Source organism: Mytilus galloprovincialis, chromosome 9 (assembly GCF_965363235.1).
Source record: "Mytilus galloprovincialis chromosome 9, xbMytGall1.hap1.1, whole genome shotgun sequence".
NCBI classification, from domain to species: Eukaryota; Metazoa; Mollusca; class Bivalvia; order Mytilida; family Mytilidae; genus Mytilus; species Mytilus galloprovincialis.
The window spans coordinates 29,958,404-29,967,419 of record NC_134846.1 but is presented as its reverse complement, the minus strand read 5'-3'; positions in this window follow the sequence as shown (position 1 = coordinate 29,967,419).

Below are 9,016 nucleotides of genomic sequence, written 5' to 3'. Positions count from 1 at the left end.
GTTTGCTATTGCCTTTTGTTAGATAAACTACGTGCAACGTGGAGGAAATAGAAACTTTGTTCTTTTACAAAAGTTGTATCATTGTTTGTGTTAGCGGCATACCATTATTTTTTGTTTACATTTAAATTAAATAAATTTTTCAGAAAGGAAATTGACTTCTTCGTGTACATACATTTTCGGTATTAGTTTTTAAATATTATTGGTTTTCTGTGCTGTAATAAAAAATCGGATCCGGACCAAATCGTGGATAATAAAATTTTAATTGACATGCATGATATTAGTAACACCAAAAGGGTCAGTCGTCTTGAGATTGCTCACTATACGATATTTGTTGAAGATCTTAAAGAAACAGTAATATGTTTTATTTCTTATTATGTTATTAGACTGTTATCCTGGTATAATCAAATGCACTGACTAATATTAATGGCGTAGAAATTAGCATGCGGGAGAAACAGAAATTGGAGCATGGAAATTCCACATTACGTTTCGTATTACGGAAAATGACACGCATTACGTCCCGCAAAAAGTGACGTTTTGCGGGAATTCAAACGCTTAACGTCGCGCCAAGAGTTAACTCCCTTGAAACTGTATCGGATGCCCTTAAGTTAACGGATAACACACGGCTATACTTATATGCAAACTATTGCAAAATCATTATATTTTCCAATCATGAATGTCGTCGTAATCTCCCGTGGTCACGTTTTTCAAACTTTTGTGGTTTCTCAGGGTACCCAAAAATACCCCATCTTACAGGCCATCTTCAACACGCAAAATAAAATTATTTCTTTCTGTGTTATCTGTTTAAATGAAACTTATCATTTAGCTTAAAAATTAAATTTATTATAATACGAAAGCTGAAAAGATTTATATTATTTAAGTACAAGTATTTAATGATTTTAGTAAGACTATTTTTTTAGCTGAAATTTACCACATTTTGAACGAAAGAAAATTTATTGCGTGTTACTTTCATGTGATTTTTACTCTGATTGCATCAATAAGACATGGTTTATATGTGTGCCAAATATCTTTCGTGTAATGTTAATCGGTGAGAAGAAAATAGCAATTTAAAACACAAATTTAGTGATAATTCTGCCTTGTTTCAAACACGCCTTTTCTCGAGACGTTAATCGTTTTGTAGCTGACACTATAGGTCATTATATAGGACAATTGTCACTAACTTCTTTTCGTTTTTTTTTTTTTGTTTTTTTTTTGTTTTTGCTTTTTATATAGTCGATTTGTATATTTGGAATAATCCAGTTAGTTTGAAGATCGTTGTTTTGTAATTGGAAACATTTTTTTTGTTGGTTTTTATAACTTTAATTGTTTCTTTTTCAAATCCTTCGGTCAAGTTTCAGACCCTGAATATGGCACACATTCACAGTCTTGTTAAACTATGCCCATCAAGCCCGAAACGAAGTAAGAATGAAATACAATGGAAAAAATGTGTTATATGTCAGGGTTCTTCGACTAAATTGCTTAGTAATATACGAGGAATTAGCACAAACAAAAGCTTTAACGAGGTTATGGGATCACGGAAAGATTTTAGTTTATTGCATAATGCTTCAGACCTAGACCATCTCCGTACTGCATGATTACAAAATATTGTACCATCATTCTTGCTATTAATCTTACACTAGAAGACACAACTGCAGTTATTTTAAAGCTGAATCAAGTTCGTTGTTCGTCTTAAAAGTGTTTCAGGTCATATATAAAAGGTCGTCAAATTCCTGACTGGAAAAGGTTTCTTTGAGTCAGTGAAAACCAGCAGGCCTTAATCAGATTCATTTTTGAATCGATTGTTCAGTATCATACATATGATCGATCAACAGTTACTGTGATATATAGGAAGTCATGTTCTAGCTAGCACCTTCAATGACTCTAAATCAGTTAAGAATTCGAAGGGGTATTCAGGTTTTAAGAATTACTTTGTACGCCCGGTGAAGTAGATACTCGCATGATTTTACATGTATTCATGTAGACAAAGAGTTCGGTGTGAAAGGAATCAAGGTTAGGATAATAATAAAGTCACAATACACAACTGTTCGATTTCATTTTTCTGTATGTACCTTATAAGTCATTTTCAGCTATCGAATGAAAGTGAAAATTAAGCAGTCTGTAACAATAAAAAAAAAACATCTACTCAATTTTGAAATCGTAGGAATTATAGTTATAATCTATCCAGTGGGGATTCCGAAAGATATGTAAAAAATAAATAAAAAAAGACCCTGCACTATGTATACTAGCCTCGATCATAATTTTCTATTTGCATTTGTTGTTGTTTTTTCGTGTTTTTGTCATGTTGTTGTCTGCTAGTCTTCATTTTATAAGTTTTCAATGATCCTTTGGTTTTTCACGCCTTTTTTGTTTGCAATTGTTTTAAGATACATCGGTGCTGTACGTAACCCTCTCTCTTATTATATTTTTTGAATACTTGTAGACATTAAAGCCAATTGTTGCTTATTTAGTCATCTATATATATGTAGGATTGGTGTTTTACCTGTTTCTAATAGACGTTTTGTTTTCACAACTTTTACCCCCCTTTTCCCCCCTTTTCTCTGTTTACAGTAATTTTTACTTTTTTAAACCAAAGCTATACACAGAGCTTTATATTCAACCAAGTTCGACGTTAATTTTGAAACAAAACATTTAAATATACTCTTTCAAACCCAATAACAGAAATCTGATATTTACTTAGAAATTGACGAACACCTTACTATCAAAATACGTGAAAAACACATTTTGTTTGCGACAAACGATTAAAGTTAAGATCTAGAAAACATCTTTAGATCTTACTTGTAACGAATTGAATACAAAAAATTGAAATTTAGAAATTGAAATAGGTCAAGGTCACTGTTATTTAACAGCTGTTTGAAAATTTCAAATTTGCACCCTATATGCAAAAAAGTCAATTTAAAGTCATTTTTGGCGATAAAAATATGAAATAAGTTCTAAATGTAGATACAAAAGACATTTTTTCTATAAATTATTTGTTTTTATCTTGCTCCAAATGCATAAATGTAGGCGAACCAAGCTATCTAAATGTGACAGTGCATTTTTCTTGATTTTTTGCTTTGACCTTTGACCCTGATTTAAAAAAATCGTGACCACGAAAGACAACGACGACAACGCTATGTCGATTAGACATGTTCTCCTCTTTCCAATGATATGAAATATAGCCGTGTGTTATTCCGTTAGGGCAAATCGATCAAATTTGTTGATTGGGCACCCTGCTATTACACAACCATGACATTTCTAGTAACATGAACTGCTACAATTTTTTTCTCCAGATAATGTATAATCTTTAAGAAATAAAATAGGGATACCACTTCTACCTATGGAAAAGGTTTTAAAAAATCTTTTTTTTCAAATTAGTCATTTCAATGGAGATAACTCTTTTAGTACAACATGTATACAGTATATATAGGGAAATTTTCATTTTTTACTTGTAGCAAGAAATCTAGTTCGGTGAGACCATATTTTTTTCCCTTAAAATATGTTATAAAACCTATCTTCTCGTATTTCATTTAAAAATTTCTTTTTATGCACAAAAATATGTTTTTTCATTACTAATCTAAGCAATTCTGGCAATTTTGAACGACTTGTACTTTGAAAAATAGCGTGGTAAAAAGGGACTTTTTAAAAACGTTAATTATTACTCTAACGAAAAATCGTAGCTTCTTTATCATTGTATGTAACATATTATCTACAAACTAAATTCAATCAGCGTACGGGAGGTTCATGTCCATCCTGTTACCGCTACTTAAATCAGCCATTAAATTATTCTCCGTATGAATATTGAATCAGTCAGTGTTGATTTCAAAAGTGCAAAGTAATCTTTACATTTAAAACGCATCGTTTCTTGAACGACCGTGTAGAGAAAAGAACTTTCAAGACATTTAGTGCAAAAATTATAGAGTGTACTTTTTCTTATGTCTATGCTGTTACCAACAATGTTGATTAATTACACCAACAGTATGCTTGTTATGTTTTTCTCATATATTTTATGATGGTATGATACTAAACCCCTAACGGGAAGGATTGTGCCTGATATTCATATGATGAAGACATAATCCTTCATCAGTTTAATTGAAGTCTGGAGCTGGCATGTCAGCTAACTGCTAGTAGTCTATTGTTATTTATGTATCATTGTCATTTTGTTAATTTCTTTGGTTAAATCTTTTGACATCAGACTCGGACTTTTCTTGAACTGAATTTTAATGTGCGTATTGTTATGCGTTTACTTTTCTACATTGGCTAGAGGTATAGGGGGAGGGTTGAGATCTCACAAACATGTTTAACCCCGCCGCATTTTTGCGCCTGTCCCAAGTCAGGAGCCTCTAGCCGTTGTTAGTCTTGTATTATTTTTAATTTTAGTTTCTTGTGTACAATTTAAAGTTTAGTATGGCGTTCATTATCAAGTATATATTTGTTCAGGGGCCAGTTAAAGGACGCCTCCGGGTGCGGGAATTTCTCGCTACATTGAACACCTGTTGGTGACCTTCTGTTGTTGTCTTTTCTATGGTCGGGTTGTTGTCTCTTTGACACATTCCCCATTTCCATTCACAACTTTATTGTAAAAAGTGCAATAACGTGTTGGAAACCAAAGTCCCAATAGAAAACCATAATCATTTCACCAAAGGGAGTAGTTATTTCACAACAGCAATCAAAAACGAAGAAATTTTTCTATCCTGTTATGTCTATCCTGTTTCTATGGTTGCTATGGTTACAGTAACAGGATAGACAATTGTAGACAAAAACATCGTTAAAAACGAATGAAATTTTTCGTTGTTTGAACACAACTTAGGGTTATAACGTCTTAATCTTCCCAATTAAGCATTTCCAGGTGCAATACTGATATCGGTAACAGGATAGATAAAAAGGTAACAGGATAGACTTTTATATAGTGATATATCAGAAACGGACGTTCCTGTTTCCAATGAAATAAAGAGACAAGTAAACTAACTTATAAGGGATTTACTTGATGTTGGGTTTATTTGAAAGGGTGAAAAAATGCCGAACAATATAAATTGCTTTCTTAGACTTGCATTACTGGTGGTAATTTTTACAACCTTTGAAAACCAATTTTTAGAGGCATTTTTCAGTACAACCTGGAAAATTGACAACAATCTATTATTTTACAGAATGAATATATATAGAAGATTATTCTCTTGAAAACCATCTAATTGGCTACGTAAAACCAGCTTAACATTTTATCTAAACCTTTTCTTAACAACCCAAATGATTTCTTTTGAAAATGGTAACAGGATAGACAAAACATTGTACCACCGATCAAAAAATGTTTCAAGATATTCTTGTATGACATCATTAAGATTGCATCTTTTAATATGTTGTTCTTAAAGTACTGTTTGTTTTGATTTGCTTATGTAGAGGGTTATTTGATTAAGTAACTTTTAATATTTTTTTCAATTTCAAAATTCGACATTTTTTGAAAATGACCCATGTACGATACAATATGCGTAAAAGGTTGTCAATTCAACATTATTATATTTTTTTATTGTAATGATGGATACTAACATTAAAATGGCCTTTTTACATTTTTATTATAATATATAACTACAAATTTGTATCGCTATCAAGTTATAAAGGATGGAAAATATTAGGCCCAAGTGCCAAAATATAAGAATATGGAAAATTAAAACGGTGGACTGCAAAAAATAAAGAAAAACTGACAGAAAGGAAGACTGCCAACCAACACTCAGATCAAAGGTTAACAAAAAATGAATATCAAAAGGAAAATATACCTAGCTGGTAGAAAAAGGGTAACTGTGCAAATAATAAGGTTAGAAGGACATGCAAAATACTTATGCAGATTTTTACAATAGTCATACTGATCAAAACAAAACTACTCACATACATGTATGTAACAAACGAAAAAATATAAATTTACACACAATTGACTGCTGTCTCGAAACAATATCACGAATATGTTAGACCAGTCTAAATCGAGAATGATCAATCTCTACCCACAATTTACAAAAACATGGACAGCAATAGTACACTATTGAGTCAAATAGTTCATAAATACTGTAATTAGATAACTTGATGAAATTGAATCTGAATTCCTATTTATCTATATTGTAATCATTTAAAATGTTTATGGTGATGAATGTTGATGACATATATCTTGATGGTTTTGATCGACTTACATTAAATATTTAATGAATTTTCCTGAAACTGATGCCAGCTCTCAACCAATTTATTTTAAACCATAAATGTAATAAATGGGAATAATATACGTCATTAATCTTTTAATCGGTGTGTTGTTCTTTTCTGTCTCAGTTTGTTGTTTTTGAAGATATATTGTTATTCAGCTGTGTCATTTTGGACTCTTGTGGAGTGTTGTCTCATTGGCAATCATACCACATCTTTTTTTTTATATATATATAGTAGTAGGCTATTTTGCCGGCTTGAATTAGGATATAATAATCAGAGCCGGCGAAATAGCAACTTTGCTCTTTTGTCGGTGCCAGCAAAATAGCCTGACTTTTTTAGATTTATTTCAGCAATGATCTCAGTTTAATTAGTATTTGATTTTATATAGGTGAAGAGTTACATACGGTTAGTCCAAATAACTAGCATGTCGTCTGCAATTTTATTTTATTTTTTTTTTTTTTTTCGCAGAAAATACTAAAATAGCCTTGCAATACGTCCTAATTAATTGGGCTAGTGAAGCCTATTCGGTAAGTTATTTCAAGGTTTTTAATGGTAATGACAGAGAAATATACAATATTATTATTATTGCATCACTCCGGGAGCTACCATTTGAATTGTATGGAAAGGGGGGCTAGGATGAAGAATTGTGTCCTGCATTATTTTCACGAGTTGTAATCTATGTCCTGCCTTATAATTTTTCTTTCAATTCGGTCCTGCCTACACTGCATGACATATAGGTCATTTTTAAAAAATGTCGCATTAAAGTTAAAGTTAGTTTACTTTTCTCTTTATTTCATTGGTAACAGGAAAGTACGTTTCTGATATATCACTATATAAAAGTCTATCCTGTTACCTTTTTTATGAGGCTCCGTTTTACTATTTATTCACTATTTTCTGATATCAAAAATTTAATTTTTTATATCAAAAAATATTTTCTGATATCAGAAAATGGATTTTTTGATATCAAGAAATCTATTTTTTGATATCAAGAAATCTATTTTTTGATGTCAAGAATTCCATTTTTTGGAAAAAAAGTACACTCTATATTTTTTTGCACTAAATGTCTTGAAATTTCTTTTATCTACACTGTCGTTCAAGGAACGATGCGTTTTAAATGTAAAGATTACTTTGCACTTTTGAGATCAACACTGACTGATTTAATATTCATAGGGAGAACAATTATGTCAAACCGTTCTCGTCAAAACTATGTTTAAACCATTTTTCGAAAAATTTACACACTGAAAATTACAAGAAAGCACAGTGAGATTTAAAACTTGAAACACACACTGAGAATTAAAAATTACGCACTGAGATTTCAAAAAGACGCACTGAGATTACAAAAATGAAAAACACACGCTGAGAATTGAAAATTACACACTGAGATTTCAAAAAGACACACTGAGAATAAAATAAACTGAAAACACATGCACACTGAGAATTTGAAATTAAAACACTGAGAATTTAAAATTACACACTACGCACATATCTAATTAACATGCTTAATCTGAATCTATTACAAGCTTAAAACAACTAGGGGACAGAACTCGCTAGTCCTTCGATTTAGTTCAAAATTAACTTTAGAAATACAAGAACACTGAAGAAAAATACCCACTTACACTTATTACAAAAAATAAACAAATGGTGAAAAACTTTATTAAAATTATAAGAAAACATTAGAACAATCTGCAAAAAAACAAAGAATGCAATTTTTTTACTCAAGTGTCTATTATAGCATATAAACGTAGCAAAAATATAAAAGATTACCTTGCAAAATCAGGGTAACAGTTCGGGAAGACTTTTGAAAAGGGACCCATGCTTAAACGATTTTAAGTTAAAAAAAATCCCGATACAGCTGGTGGTAATGATCTGAATAATAGGCAACAAACTTATGAATATGAGCTGAGACTATTATAGTAGTCTCAGATATGAGCGATGTTAAGTCTTGAACTTTATTACGAATGTTGGTTGAAGCATGGAAGTATGTTAATATAATACTTCCATGGTTGAAGGAATCGCATTTCAGTATAATGACAAGAGTTCTTGAGATCAAGATATTAATCTGTTGAATTATTCATCTCATGAATATTCATAAGTAATTTGCATATTAATCGCAGTGTGTAATTAACAATTATCAACGGTGTGTTTTTCAATTTATTTCATCTCAGTTTGTCTTTTTAAAATCTCTGTGTGTTTTTAATTTTTTTAAATCTCAGTGTGTAACTTCGATTTCTCAGTGTGTTATTTTAGGTTTTTAAATCTCAGTGTGTATTTTTTTTTTTTTTTTTTTTTTTCGAAAAAATGGTTTAAACACAGTTTTGACGAGAACGGCTTGCCATTAACAATTTAAGGGCATACGATACAGTTTTGAACCTGTATTTACAAGTTAATGAAAATTAGGCTATTTTTTACCTGATTAAATCAAATATGTAATAAAAAATATACCTTCATGTGCTACTTTTTGAGTAAAATGAGGTCAAAATTTTGTATATTTGCTCAAAATTCAGATTTGTGTCCGTATTTTCTTTTTCGAAAGATAGACATAACTTTTTTGTTTTAAAAGATAAACATAAATGGTTTTTTGTTAAATAATCGGTAATTTCTGTATTTTATAAGTATCATTAAAAATTATGCAATTTTTATTCAGAAATAACTCATATTTATCAAATGTTCATGAATAGAGGAACAAACGTCATTTTTTGCTGCATGTTTATCAAAATTTTAAAAAATCCTCTATTTACAGTTTTTTTTTTTGGCTTTAACATTGATTCACTGATAGGGTCTTTGCATCGGAACTAAACACATTTATTTCTAAAAAAACAGTTGTTGGCATGACACGGGTTAT